At 33.9% G+C, this 16218-nt stretch overlaps 1 protein-coding gene across 3 annotated transcripts in view; it reads right to left on the minus strand.

Moving 5' to 3' along the window:
- Positions 1 to 16218, minus strand: part of CCSER1 (coiled-coil serine rich protein 1) — a 1220070-nt gene that overhangs the window by 359058 nt on the left and 844794 nt on the right. The gene's annotated exons all lie outside the window — the stretch shown is intronic.

Raw genomic sequence — 16218 nt, forward strand, 5'->3', positions numbered from 1 at the left:
AGGACAACACAAAGAAGGAGAACTACAGGTTGAGATCACTGATGAACACAGATGCAAAAATCCTCAACAAAATTCTGGCAAACTGAATACAGCAATACATCAAAAAGATTATACACCATGATCAAGTGGGATTTATACCAGGGACACAGGGATGGTTCAACATCCGCAAGTCAATCAACGTGATACACTACATCAACAAAATGAAAAACAAAAACCACATGATCATCTCAATAGATGCAGAGAAAGCATTCGACAAGATCCAACACCCATTTATGATAAAAACCCTCAATAAAATGGGTATAGAAGGAAAGAACCTCAACATAATAAAGGCCATATATGACAGACCCACAGCCAATATCATACTCAATGGACAAAAACTGAAAGCCATCCCTCTGAGGACAGGAACAAGACAAGGGTGCCCACTTTCACCACTCCTATTCAACATAGTACTGGAGGTGCTGGCCAGAGCAATTCGGCAGGAAAAAGAAATAAAAGGAATCCAAATAGTTAATGAAGAAGTAAAACTCTCGCTGTTTGCAGACGACATGATCTTATATACAGAAAACCCCAAAGAATCCATAGAAAAACTATTAGAAATAATCAACAACTACAGCAAAGTAGCAGGGTATAAAATCAACATACATAAATCAGTAGCATTTCTATACACTAACAATGAACTAACAGAAAAAGAACTCAAGAACTCAATCCCATTCACAATCGCAACAAAAAGAATAAAATACCTTGGGATAAACTTAACCAAGGAAGTGAAGGATCTATACAATGAAAACTACAAGACGTTCTTGAAAGAAATTGACAACGACATAAAGAGATGGAAAGACATTCCATGCACATGGATTGGAAGAATAAACATAGTTAAAATGTCCATACTACCTAAAGCAATCTACAGATTCAATGCTATCCCAATCAGAATCCCATGAACATTCTTCACAGAAATTGAACAAACAATCCTAAAATTCATATGGGGCAACAAAAGACCGCGAATTGCTAAAGCAATCCTGAGCAAGAAAAACAAAGCCCGGGGAATCACAATCCCCGATTTCAAAACATACTACAAAGCTACAGTGATCAAAACAGCATGGTACTGGTACAAAAACAGGTCCACAGATCAATGGAACAGAATTGAAAGCCCAGAGATAAAACCACACATCTATGGACAGCTAATCTTCGACAAAGGAGCAGAGGGACTACATTGGAGAAAAGAAAGTCTCTTCAACAAATGGTGCTGGGAAAACTGGACAGCCACATGCAAAAGATTGAAAATTGACCATTCTTTTTCACCACACACCAAAATAAACTCAAAATGGATCAAAGACCTAAAGATTAGGCCTGAGGCAATAAGTCTTTTGGAAGAGAATATGGGCAGTACACTCTTTGACATCAGTTTCAAAAGAATCTTTTCGGACACTATAACTCCTCAGTTGAGGGAAACAATAGAAAGAATAAACAAATGGGACTTCATCAGACTAAAGAGCTTCTTCAAGGCAAGGGAAAACAGGATTGAAACAAAAAGCAGCTCACTAATTGGGAAAAAATATTTACAAGCCACTTATCCGACAAAGGGTTAATCTCCATAATATACAAAGAACTCACACGGCTTAACAACAAAAAAACAAACAACCTGATCAAAAAATGGGCAGAGGACATGAACACACATTTCTCAAAAGAAGATATGAATATGGCCAAGAGACACATGAAAAGATGTTCATCATCGCTAATCATCAGGGAAATGCAAATCAAAACTACACTAAGATATCACCTTACACCCGTTAGATTGGCAAAAACATCCAAAACCAAGAGTGACAAATGTTGGAGAGGTTGTGGAGAAAAAGGAACCCTCATACACTGCTGGTGGGAATGCAAACTGGTACAGCCACTATGGAAAACAGTATGGAGATTTCTCAAAAAGTTAAAAATAGAAATACCCTATGACCCAGCCATCCCATTACTGGGTATGTATCCTAAGAACCTGAAATCAGAAATCTCAAGAGTCCATTGCACCCCTATGTTCATTGCAGCATTATTTACAATAGCCAAGACGTGGAACCAGCCTACATGCCCAGAAACTGATGATTGGATAAAGAAGATGTGGTATATATACACAATGGAACTACTCAGCCATAAAAAAAGACAAAATTGGCCCTTTCACAACAATGTGGATGGACCTCGAGGGTATTATGTTAAGCGAAATAAGCCAGTCAGAGAAAGACGAACTCTATATGACTTCACTCATATGTGGAAGTTAGTATATTGATAAGGAGATCTGATCAGTGGTTACCAGGGAAAAGGGGGGGTGGGGGGAGGACACAAAGGGGGAAGTGGTGTACCCACAACATGACTAACAAAAATGTACAACTGAAATCTCACAAGGTTGTAATCTATCATAACATTAATAAAAAAAAAATGGGTTAAAGATTTAAATGTAAGACCTGAAACCATGAAACTCCTAGAAAAAACACAGGAACAAATCTCCTTGACATGTGTCTTGGTGATGATTTTTGGGGACATGACGCCTAAAGCACAAGCAACAAAATAAAAAATAAACAAGTAGGACTACATCAACCTAAAAAGCTTCTGCACAGCAAAAGAAAATATCAACAAAATGAAAAGACAACATGTGGAATTGGAAAAAATATTTGCAAACCGTATATCTGATAAGGGGTTAATACGCAGAACATACAAAGAACTCATATAACTTAACAGCAAAAAAACAAGTAATCCAATTAAAAAATGGGCAAATGACCTGAATAGACATTTCTCCAAAGAAGACACACAAAAGACCAACTGGTACAATGAAAAGTTGTGCAACATCACTTGTCATTAGGGGTATGCAAATTAAAACCACAATGAGATATCACCTCATACCTGTTAGAATGGCCATCATCAAAAAGACAAGAGATAACAAATGCTGGTGTGGACGTGGAGAGAAAGAAACTCTTGTGCACTGCTGGTTTCTAAATTGGTACAGTCCATGGAAAACAGTATGAAAGATCCTCAAAAACTTAAAAACAGAACTACCATACGATCCAGCAATTCTACTTCTGGGAATATATCCAAAGGTAACGAAAACACTAACTTGAAAAGATATCTGTACCTCCATGTTCATGGCAGCATTATTCACAACAGCCAAGACATGGAAACAACCTAAGCGTCCATCAATGGATGAATGGATAAAGAAGTTTTGGTATACATGTACACAATGGAATATTATTCAGCCCCCAAAAAATAGGAAATCCTACCATTTGCAATAACATGGTTGGACCTTGAAGGCACTAAGCTAAGTGAAATAAGTCAGACAGAGAAAGACAAATACTATACGATCTCACTTATATATAGAATCCAAAAAAAAATACGAATGCGTAGAAAAAAAGATCAGACTTGTGGTTATCAGAGGCATGGGGTGGGAGGAGGAGAAATTGGAGAAAGGTGATCGAAAAGTAAAACCTCCTATAAGATAAATAAGTAGTAGGGATGTAATGTATAACATAATGACTATAGCTAACACTGCTATATAATGTACAGGAAAGTTGAGAGTAAATCCTGAGAGTTTTCATCACAAGAAGACAATTCTTTGCTTTGTTATTCTCCTCTTCCTTTTCTTTTAATTGTGTCTATGTAAGATGGCTGTTAGCTGAACCTATTGTGGTAATCATTTCACAATATATGTAAATCAAGCCATCGTGTCATATGCCTTAAACTTATAAGTAATGTAGGTCAATTATTTCTCAATAAAACTGAGAAAAGAAAAGAAGCAAAAATATTAAGTAAAATATGCTACTAAAAATATACAAAATGCATTCTGGAGCCAGAATTAAATAAATACCTTTATATTCTTACTTCTGTATGATTGATATCTATTTTGGGATATCAATATGTTTAATATGCTTTTACCTATTTGCATAAATTAACAAAATGTTTTAACAATATATATATCCCTAATGTTCCAGATTATTTTGAGTCTTTAAGTCAGTAAACAGTGAAATCAAAAAATAGAATCTAGAGTTCCTATCTCTAAATTCAAATCTATTAATAACGTGATATGACATTGTAAGAGTCATGGATTTTCTTATATTGTTACTAAATGTCACATGACATTTAAAAAATATTGATTTATGTCATTGATATACATTATACGTATATCAATTATATCATTGATATATGTTATAGATATGTGCTATACTTTATAAAAGGTAAAAAGTGTAAGGTGCTTTGCCTCGTAAAATATATCAGAACCTAGGAATTTTTACTTTGTTGAATATAAAGAAGATGAGAATATCTTTAAGGGAAAAACATGTATCAAGTAGGAAAGGTTAACCCTGAATTTTTCAAGAAGGAGAACATCATAAAAACTTAAATGGATTGAAATAATATAAAAATGAATTAAACCTATGCTATTCAAAATCATTATTTTTCATAGTGACAGTTTTATGATTCATAGGTTAACAAAATAATTATGTATATTAGATTATTTTATTACATCCAATTGTCAGGTGAATATCACATTCAAATTTTGCCTAGATATTCCACTGTTTTATATGAGATATATAATTTAGATTAAAAAATAGTACAGAGAAGTGTCATATCTCTTGGAATGAAAAATTGAGCTCAGCAGAATCAAATTATTTGAGGCCTGGGGTCCTGTAATAGTTTAGACAAAATTCTGAAAACAGAAATTCCAGGATACTCTCTATGTTTGTAAGTTGAGTAGGTGAAAAATAAGTTAGGCTAATACTTTGTTAAAAGTCCATTTCAGAAATATTTCTGTGACTTTTAATATTTCTGTGGCTTCTGACTACAGAAAGAATGTTTATTTTGGTTACTTTGTGACTCAGCCAAGTTTCAGCGTTAATTTATGAAGCTAGACTACTCAAGAGAAACCTCTCCGAAATTAAGCAAACAGATGTCTGCTGATATCGCCTGCTAAGTAATTACTTACATCAAACAATTAGTTAAACTTGTGTAAACAATAACTTAGACTTTTCGATCTCTAGGCATAACTTTGTAGCTTAAATATGCACTATATTTTCCTATCGGATAAAATAGCAAATATTTAGGGATGAAATGTATTTAATACAACATATGGCCATATTCAGAATTTCTTTCTAGTTGTAATCTTCAGAACCCTGTTTCGGATGTGATAACAAGCGATTATACTGATTACTTTGCAAAGATGTTTCTATTCTGTCTATTTTGGAAAAAATTTCATCCTAGATTTAGAGAGGTTTGAAACTCACTGTTGCAAAGACTACAACACGTGCTTGTTTTGTATGGCAGCACTTAAAATGCATATGTGAATCAGGAGGGACCATGAGGTCAGCAGCTCCTCATTCCTTGCTCAGGTTCCTCTTCCAAGTGTGCTGAGGCTGCGTTGTGCCTAGGAAGATGGTCAAAGATCATGTAACTTTATCAAGCCTGATAAACTGTGTGGCACTTAGAAAATGGTCATTCATCTACCCGACCAGAATATGGTGCATTGCTTGCAGGTTGGTAGGTTCCAGGCTTGTGTTGTAAAGCAGGGAACATCACAGTGCTATGTATTTCCCCAAACTCACCAACAAAGATCAGTTATGGGAAATAGTGTGGTATGTAAACTTTACAGTGATCATCTACTAAAAATTCATTTAAGAAAAAGTGACTTTGAGTTTCTTCTATTTGTAAGGAGAAAACATGAATAATAAACTCCAAAATAACAATTTAGATAAACCATTAAAAGTTGTTTAAACACAGAGATTCCTTGAATCAGGTTCTGTTACATTCCACATATTTTCACACCCAAACTATGAAATGTTTTATCTCCCTCTTTCTACTTGGGGGTTACCCACTATTCTTATTTTAGTAAAAAGTATCACAGTCACGTGTTTCCAGGAAAATATACAGGTTCTTTCATGTGTTTTTCTCTGTACTTTTTGATCAATTGGTATATACTTTTCTCACCTCTTTTTGTTGGATTTGTATAAAATGCACAATCCACCATGCACCTGTAAATACGCACAACATTTAAGGATTGAGTTTGTCTTGATACAACAAAATATCCAAATAATGGGGTTTTAGACATAATAGGAGTATGTTTTTCTCTAACATAACCTTCAGTTGGGAAGCAGACATTCAGATCTAATGCAATGGCTTAAGCTGTCAGGCTAGAGGTATTTTAGATCCTCTTAGCTTTTCCAGGTTTCAAGATGAGTCCTGCAGCTTCAACCTTTATGTCTACATTTCATGCAGGAAGTAGATGAACATGTGAAAGTCAAAAAGGGCACAGGCCACTTGAATCTGCCAATTTTTAGAGGTTTCAACTTGTATTTAACCCATATTAGTCATAACAGTGGGACATGCTCAACACTACTTGCAAGAAAGACTGAGATATGATACTTCTAATAGAACATATTGACCTTCGCAATAAATTGTGAATTTAGGCAAGTCATGTGTATTCCCCAAGTCTCAGTTTCCTCAGTTCTAGAAATTTTAACTATAAACATTAAATGAACAATTGCATAATTGAAAATGCAATTAAACTGTCCACAAAATGCACATGTAACCTTAATTTAATTTAAATATTTACATAAAATGAGTTTTATGTTACGGATTGCTTCTGTACAATAAATACAAATGCAATGACAACTGCCATGTTTTACAAAGCAATTAAAATGAATGGATGAAATATTGCAGCTATCAATTTTAAGCACTCTATTTAATTCCTGTCATATATTTAATTTTTATACTTATTCAAACTTGAGAAATAATAATCAGAATATCAGTAAACATCATGTAAGGCAAAATACATTCACATATGGAACAATTTATATTTCAGACATTCCTTTTTGTACCTTAGGGGGTAACAACTGGCTTAACATACCATACCGTTGTTTTTAACCCTGCTGACTTTATTGTCTGTTATTTTTATATGCACCACTTAATACATATAATTTTCTCCGCTTTAACATTTTATCTTGTCATAGTAAACTCTTACAGAAAATTAGTGAAAACTAGCAAATTGAAAAATCATGTGGATTTTGACATTTGTTATAAGAAGTGTTTCTCAGGTCTTTACAAATTATTTCTTCTGGCCCAGTAGAGTGAAAAAGTGAGACCAAAGAAATTGAAGAATTAGAACAAAGAAATGAAAGTATCAGTTTATGCTTCCATGTTAAATTTCCAGTAAATCAAATTTCTCTTTACACGAGGCTGGTTTTGTACAAAAAAAAATTAAAAAATAAACCATATTTTCTCTGAAAATATTTTCTCATCCAACTTTAAAATACTGCTAGTGACATGCCACAAGACAAAGAGAGAAAAAAGTGCTAAAAATAACTTACTATGTCACTCCGGTATATAAAAACTGACATAAATCAGAATGATTAGTAAGTACATGTGGTACACTGTTTTATACACTTTATCTTAAAATATCATTTTTAAAAAATTAAGCGCTCATAACATGTCACAATTAATTACTTCCTCACGGCAAATTGAAAGTTCATTAGACTTTCTGTCTGGGCACTATTTCTTAGAGTAACAAACATCAGTTTGAAATGAACATTTGGATAATGTGAAAAACCATGGATATTTTCATCACTTTTTTATCACCAGTATGTAGCACAGTTTTTGTCTGATACGTAGTCAATGCTCAACAAATATTTACTGAAATAATGAATAAATTAATAAATGACACAATTTATAGGATAAGTAAGATTTGGATCCTTAAATTTTTATCTTAATCTTTGTGTCAACCAATATGTCCTTTGTCAAAACCATTTATCATTTAAGATGTGACCAAATTTCATTATTATGATTAATTACTGAAGACTGCCTTACTTTTTTATCTCAGTAATAAAAATATAGCTTTTAAAAGCTTAAAATTTTAGAATTCATATTTTCTTAAAAGCATGATTATATAATAAAATTCATGGTATTTAAAATCTTTTAGAATTTGATTAGTCTAAAAGATTAATCTTTTAGAATTTGTTAAAATTTTTCTCAATTGCATTTAAAATTATGTATTCATCCAGACAGAACAGACAACTTCTAACATATATTGTTTCTAATTTTTAAAAATAATTCTCTTCTGCACAGGCTTTTTGACAAAGTACTAAAGATTAGGAGGAGCATATTTGCTCCCAATTAGAAAAGAATATTAATGGAGGGAATCTTTCCATTTTGGAGGACAAATAATGATGTAATCTATTAATAACTAACATTTCAAGTTTCCAAATTTATTTTAAAAGAATCTGTGTACTAGTAACAGGAGTAATATCATTTTGCTTTTGATATTGGCATTTATCTAATTTTGGAAGATATTTCCTATCAAAGTGTATAAATGACAAGCATATGGGTAAGCAACACAAGCTTCAAGAGTGGAACACAGAATGAGTTAATATGGTTTCCCATCTCACTGGGGTCAAAAGCTTTTGGCATGGCACTGATTTAACATAGGCATTAAAGAATGGTTGAGATTTTGACAGGCAGAGTTATAAGAGGGCACATTCTAGTCAGCGGAAATGGTATTACCCAAAGGGAAGGTGCACATTGCTGAAGCCCAGGGAACATATATATGAGAGGCACAACAAAGTTAAAGCCACTCAGAGGCATATTAGTAACGTTTTGAGTGCTAAAATTCAGATAAGTCTTTAATTTAACAGGCAGTGGGAAATCATTGAGAGTCTTAAGAAGGGGAGAAATATGATCTGACCTGTACTGTAGGAAGCTTAAGTTGCATGAAGACATAGAGCAAGAGAAGGAGGAGGCAACGACAAAAGTTAAAAGCCATAGTCCTGGCAAGAAGTTTAAAGGCAGAGAGATTTTGAGATAGCGAACCCATGTGTTTTTGTTCCCAGTAATTCCTAGGTCTTAATTTTCCTGTGGCTCTCCCCTTAATTGTTTTAACGGTATTTATTACTTTGTGGGAAATGACAACATCTAGCCAGGAATAAGGGAGTTGCTATCCAACTCTGAGAGGCAAACTGAACTTACTGAAACCCTAGCAAAACTAAAGTCTCGAAAACCCATGTGTGTGTGCATGTGTGTGACAGAGAAAGAAAGAGAGAGACAGATTGATTTTTTAAATTCACAAATTTTCCCATTATATATCACAGGAAATTTTGGTAAACTGCACAAAATTTTACTATGTGCCATATGGTAGAGAGGATGTGGTATATAACTATGATATTAGAACAGAATTTCGTCTATGATAAAAGAGGAAAATAGGTTTATAAAGTAGGGAGAAAGTGAATAAATTTGAAGACAATAGTTCTAGAGCAAACCTGATTGTTGATTTTTCTGAGAGGGGTCCCACCAAACCATCCCTCTCCCCTGAGCAAAAAATGTGTTTAGGCAAGGGAGGGCATACAATAGCTCTTGGTGTATTTTAACCTTCAAATAACATATTTAATATTAACTCATGGATATGCAAATGATTTGAAAGTGCAAAATACTGTTCCTTTGCTGCTTTGAGCGAGAAGCATTCAAAAGTGGTGCCCCTGAATCTAACGCTGAAATTTCGTGTGATCTAATAAAATTCCTTCTTTTATTTCACAGACAGTAGGCTCAGTAGATGTAAATATCAGAATCAAGATTACATCTTAATAAATCCAGCTTTTTGAGAAGTGGAATATACCACTTTCAACCCTGTTCTGTAACTTAGAACAAATTTACGTATAGGTGAAGAAGACGATCCTTCTATTGCCTGAAAAAAATGCTTCAGTCTAATAACTTTGGAGATCTTCTTTGCCTTATTCTCTACTAAATATAAGACGATTTTGAAAAAGGAACATGGACAATCAAAAAGATGTTTGACTGCTTATTATGCTTCCTGTAAAGAAGAACAGGCATATGCCAGGGAGATAGGGCTCCCAGCTTGGGTGCTGTATTTAGGCCATCAGCTTTGACATTTCATTTGCAATAAAAGTTACAAATGCTGGAAAGACAAGATCTAGCCAAGTGGGAGTAGGTTCTCTAAGTGCTGTTCCTGACATTACCATATAGATGGAGATATAAATATAAATGAAGCATGCTATCACCTGTTGAATCAAATTGTATTTGATGTTCAGACAGTTTAAGATTTCTGCATATTGAATATCAAAGTACGAAAAGAAAGTATCTGTTATCCTTATAGGCCAGGTAACACATATAAATCCTAAGAGAAAATCAAAGAAAATCACTGTTGGAAAGATGATAACCCTAATAAATACAACACAATAATACATAATTAGACAAAGATAAATGCCTTATATATAAAGCTGATGGACTCATATGAAAAGAAGAGGAAAACTGAAGTATTGTATTATTTATTAATTTCTATTTATAACATTACACATTTTCTTTCTCAATATTTTCTTAAAATGACTATTAGTACTTAAGTTCTGCAAAATGTCTGGTTTTGCATAAGAACAATAAAAGTTTTCACTCCTCGGGGATATTAACAAGGATAGATAAATATGTGACCGCTCTGTCTAAAGTGGTTTATTTTCCTATAAGCAAAGTCACACAAGAATTAGAGTGAGGTTGGAAATGAGCAAGGTCTGAGCTGGTGGTAGTTTAACTGAGTAACACTCTCCAGCAGAGACTGAACTCTCATGAAAGGAAGGCGTGAACACATTAGAAGAGAAAAGTTCTAGATTGGGGGTTGACAAACTTTTTCTGTAAAGAATCAGACAGTGAATATTTTAGCCTTCGTGGGCCATGGTGTTTGTCACAACTACTCAGCTCTGCCATTGTAGTGTGAAAGTAGTCACAAACAATTCTTAAAACTTGGGGGCTTATGTGTTCTAATAAATTTTGTTTATGGATGCTGAAATTTGAATTTTATATAATTGTGTGTTACAAAATATTTTTCTTCTTCTTCTTTAACCATTTAAAAATAGAAAAAATATCTCAACTTGCACACCATACACAAACAGGCAGCAAGTTACTTTTGGCCCACTGGCTGCAGTTTGCTGACTCCTGTTCCTGATCAAAGATGATGCCTGATTTCCTGATAAAGGAACTAACACTATCATCCTCTACAGAGGTTCTATGAGGACCAGCATATCCCGATCCAGCGATAGGAATAAAGGAATTTAATAGGAAATTTTTTAGTACATAGACTCACAGGAGGTAAAAGGAAACAATATGGGACTGAGAGAGCTAAGTATTAAAAAAACTATTTAGTCAAGAGATAAAGGCTGCTCAGCGAAGATAGATTGAAGCCAATATACTGTATTAAAATTAGGGGACTAAAGCACTGGACACCTCAACAACGTGAGAGGAAATATAAACAAATGTTAAAGAAATTAAATTACCAGGAGTATATGAAATAACAAAGATGATGAAAATACTAGCAGTCATCATCTCATCATCATCCTACTGTGAGAGGCAGTTTATATAGCAGTTAAGAGCAGATTCTAGATTCAGACTACCTAGCTTCAATTTTGTCCTACCACTTTCCTTTGGGCAAGTTACTTAAACCCAATGTTGCAGTTCCCTAATCTATAAAATAAGGATTATACATACCTCAAAGGGTTGTGTGAGGAATAAATGAATTAACATATGTAACGCATATGGAAGAGTACCTAGCATAGCAAGGCCTACATAGGTATTTGTCAGTAGTGACATAATTTTTATCTATGTAATTTTGTATCTATGTAATGATGACTTTTAGAAAATTGTATCCATTTAACGTTTTTAAGATTAGGAAATTAGATATATGGTATAATTTTTGCCCTCGTATACATCTATAAATCCAGTAAAAATAATTTAAATTTTTTTAAATTGAAATTTGTAAAATTAAGCTAAAAGTTTACTGACAAAAACTACATTCAGACATTATTCTTTTAGGTAAATATATATGGGGGGCATGATTTTAACAGTAACAAGTTTAAGATTGGTTAGCATTTCTTCTTGCAAACTTAACACTCTTGAGGTTAAAGAGATAGTTTTAAACTAAAAAGTTCTTTACAAAGTATAGTGTTACTTGATTTTCTTCTAGGAGTAGCATTACACAATGGAAATACTAAATAAATGAGAAAAAAAAACCAACTTTTGATAATTAAAAAATTATCTGGTGGCTGTAAACAATGAATGGCAATTATATACAAGAACAGGCCCCCTGGGAAGGTAATTAAAGCAAAAAAAAAAAAAGGCGAATGCTACAAATTAACTTTTTGCTAATTCGAATTTTACTCTAAATAAAATGGGAAGTTAGTGAAGGGTTTCAAGCAGGTGAGTGAAACATTTAATTTGTGTTTTTAAATGATCTCTGCCTGTTCTTCCAAGCATGGGAACCAGTAAGAGGCTGTTATAGTGGTAATAAAAGTTAAAGATGATGGTGGTTTGAATTAAAGAAGTGGCAGTAAAAATGATAAGTAGCAGTTGGATGTTACCTACATGTAGGATACACACATATATATGACCAGGACTTGGTGATAGACTGGCTATGAAGATGATGATGTAATTTACTGGGTTGGGAAAAACTATAAAAGGACCAGGCTTGAGGGCAAAGGCCAAGATTTCAGTGTCAATCAAGCTAGTTTTAAACAAAAGCAAACAGATTTAGGCTGGAGATATACATTTGCAAGTAGCTATCATACAGATTTAGGGTTGCCTGGAGGGGACAAGAGGCATGGCAGGACAAGTAATATAGGTCCCAGCACCCTTCCTTGAAAGAGTCCACCATAATAAAAGTTGGAAACTGAAGGCAGATCAGTGATTAAAGAGTAAACTGAAGATCAATATATGGAAGAAAATATAGAGATAAGGAAGGGCTTTTTAAAAAAATAACAGATACGTGTCCTGATGAGAAGAAATCAATAAAAGGAATAAGATGAAGACGCAGAAGGATGGAGTGACAAACCAAAAGACATCTCAGAGAAGGTGGTAGCAAATGGAACTGAAGGGCATAACTGAAGAAACTGTCTTGACAAGAGGAGGAACGTGTTTTGCATTTAACAGGAGGGAAGAAAGAAAATGTGTGCAAATGTACGTAGATTTATGGATTTGGCTTCAGAAAGAAGCTCCTATTTTATAGCTTTTATTTATGGTTAGTCTTCTCAGTTGGACCCTCACCATTGCTCAATATTTCAGGAAATTTTAGAGCTTTTCTTAAATTACAATGTATTCTTTCCATGTCCCTATAAATGTCTTGAAAAAAAGGAAATAAATATGTGAAATTATAGGGAGACAGCATGTATGACCAGAAAAAGTAAATTTCAAAAATCAGAACAGTATAAAGCAGAAAAAGTAAGGAATTTTTCACTACTAGAGAAAGTAAAGGACAGAGTAAATGATGATGTAACAGATTTTATAGAGCAGAAATAAGCATTTAAGGGATGGTCAGAATAGATGACATCTAAGGATGATATCATCTATTAATTTTTAAATGTTTTATTTGTATTATTATCTGCTTTTAATTTTTATAATGGAAAGTTCCAAGTATACACAGTAGTAAAATACTATAATGAACTCTTATTTGGCCACCATCCAGCTTCAACAATTACCAATTCACAAATAATGTTATTTATCTATATCTCCAACTACTTACTCCCTGTATTATTTTGAAGCAGTCCCAAATATCACATTAATTCATCCAGAAATATTTCACCATTATTTCTAAAAGATAGGGATCTTAAAAAGAAATGGTTTTATGTGAATACTTTTAAATATTTATAATTTAACAATATTAAAAATATTGTAATATGCCTTAATATTAGAGTTCTTTTTTCTTTTGTTTTTTTTTGCTGAGGAAGATTTGCCCTGAGCTAACATCCATGCCAAGCTTCCTCTATTTTTTAGTATGTAGGTTGCCAGGCTGGCCACTAACAGAGGGGTGTAGGGCCATATCTGGGAAACCAAATCCAGGCTGCCAAAGAAGAGTATGCAGAACTTAACCACTAGGCCACCAGAGCTGGCCCCTAGTGTTATTTTTAAGGATGCTTTTAAGTACAAGTTTCTGTGATTCAAACTAAATATGGTCTTGTTCATGAATTTCCTTTATTGGAAAATTGTCATCATTGCAAACTCTACATGTTGATTTTTTAGGGGGCAAGGGGTGAGGAAGAATGGCCCTGAGCCAACATCTGTTGTCAATCTTCCCTTTTTTGCTTGAGGAAGATTGTCCCTGAGCTAAAATCTGTGCCAGTCATCCTCCATTTTGTATGTGGGATGCTGCCACAGCATGGCTTGATGAGTGGTGTGTAGGTCCATGCCCGGGATCCAAACCTGCAAAACTCGAACTGCGTAAAGCGGAGTGCATGAACTTAACCAGTGCGTCAGTTGGCTGGCCCTAAAATTTATTTTTGATAATGCCTGGCATTTAAGAGGCTTTAGAGAAATACGGGTTAAAAGAGAGTGATTTCTAAAAAACCCACCAGAGTCAAGCTCCTCAAGGGGAGGAGCCTGGTCTGTGGGGCTCACTGATGGAATTCTAACTCCCAGAACTGTGTCTGGAACATTTCAAAAGCTGGATAAACCTCTGCTTGATGAATAAATGAGTCTCAATTGAAGAGAGGAGCTTAGAGCAATTAAAGGTATATAAAAATGTAAGATTAGACTGCCTCGAAAGATATAGTGTCCCATCACTGATCTAAGAATCATCTCTAAGTGTTGCTATGGCAAAGATTTTTGAACTGTGCATAATGTACTATCATAAATTTACTTAAATTATGAAATACATTATAAGCCCTTTTCAATTCTATATTCTATGATATTGTGTTACTCTAAGGGTAAAGCATGCAATTAAAACAACCCTGAATTCTAGTTAGAAAGATTTTTGTTTGCATGCTCAAATAAACTCTATCTCTACTAAATAAAATGTATGAGGGGTATTAGAAAACTTTATGTTTAAGGGGTAAAGTAAAGTGAAGTAAAGTGAAAATATCCTGCCCAGGAATTTACTGTAGCTGTTAAACCTCAAAATATCCCTTCAATTAAAATTTTTAGTGTTTTACATATAGCATTTTGTCTCTCTTGGCAGATGTCACATTTTGCCATGAATGTATTTAACTATTTTATGATACATTTCTGATTTCCATTTGTATTTTTTTGTGAAGGATTAAAATCGGACTTAATTAGATAGCTTCCTCAATAACAGGCTGCATTAGAATATCTCATGGGAGTGGAGTATAGTCATCAAAGGCAATCAGTGCAAAAACGTGGTCTGTAGTCCCTAACTTGTATTGTTACAAATGATGTAAAGATTGTATGGAATTTTCAAAATTCTCTCCTTAATCAAACATGATAGAATAATACTTATTTGAATTCCAAAAGGTAAAGATTTTATTTTATTATTTTAGATTGAATCAGACAAGGGAATGTAAACATATTCTAATACCAAAAATAAAGGGTACTTTGTAAACCATGGCTTCTAAAAATTATCTTCCTAAATCTGAAACACTAACTAAAAGCTCAGAAAATAATTGTTTTGTTGGAGTTCTAAAAGATGATTAAATAAATCGTTAAGTCAATATAAGTCAAACATATTTGATATTTTGAGTATTGTTTATAAAGCTATAACAAACACTCTAAAATGAACTAGTCTTTTAATTTCCTGCTTCTCTATTATCTTTTCCTTATCTTTATACTATATTTTCAAATATCAAATGGTGTGGTATAAGGAGTGTGATATAGTGATTTATGAGAAATATATAGATGTAGTCATTCAGATGACCAAAATATATTTCTCATGTATATTTGGTCTTTGTTTACAGTTCCTCGCTCACAGCTCCCAAAACCATTGGAATTTCCTGAGGATAACAGCAATGGTAGTATCTTTTGTTATAATGTTTGGTTTCTTGTCTTCAGTTCCTGAAAACACTTTGGAGCCACAAAGGTGAAAATGAGTGTCTTGTTATTCATAACAAGCCCTTTCCAGCACAACTGGGTTTATGTTAATGAGGTGACTTTTGCAAAGCACATGAGGATAGGGGCTTGCTGCCAGGGGAACCAACTACGAATAGAAGGTTGGCATCTTCAGTCCCACCCTCTGATTTCTAAGGAGGGGAGAGGGACCAGAGGTTAAATCAATCACCAATGGCCAAAGAGTTAATCAATCATGTCTATGTAATGAAGTCTTCATAATACCCCAAAAGGAAGAAGTTCAAGGAGCTTCCATGCTATGGAACCAGAATGCTTCCACATGCCACTGTGCTGGTCCCTAGCTCCACAAGGAAGGAAAGAAGCTCCTTTGTTTGGGACCTCAACCTATGTATTTCTTCATCTGGCTGTTGACTCATATCC

Source organism: Equus asinus, chromosome 3 (assembly GCF_041296235.1).
Source record: "Equus asinus isolate D_3611 breed Donkey chromosome 3, EquAss-T2T_v2, whole genome shotgun sequence".
NCBI classification, from domain to species: domain Eukaryota; kingdom Metazoa; phylum Chordata; class Mammalia; order Perissodactyla; family Equidae; genus Equus; species Equus asinus.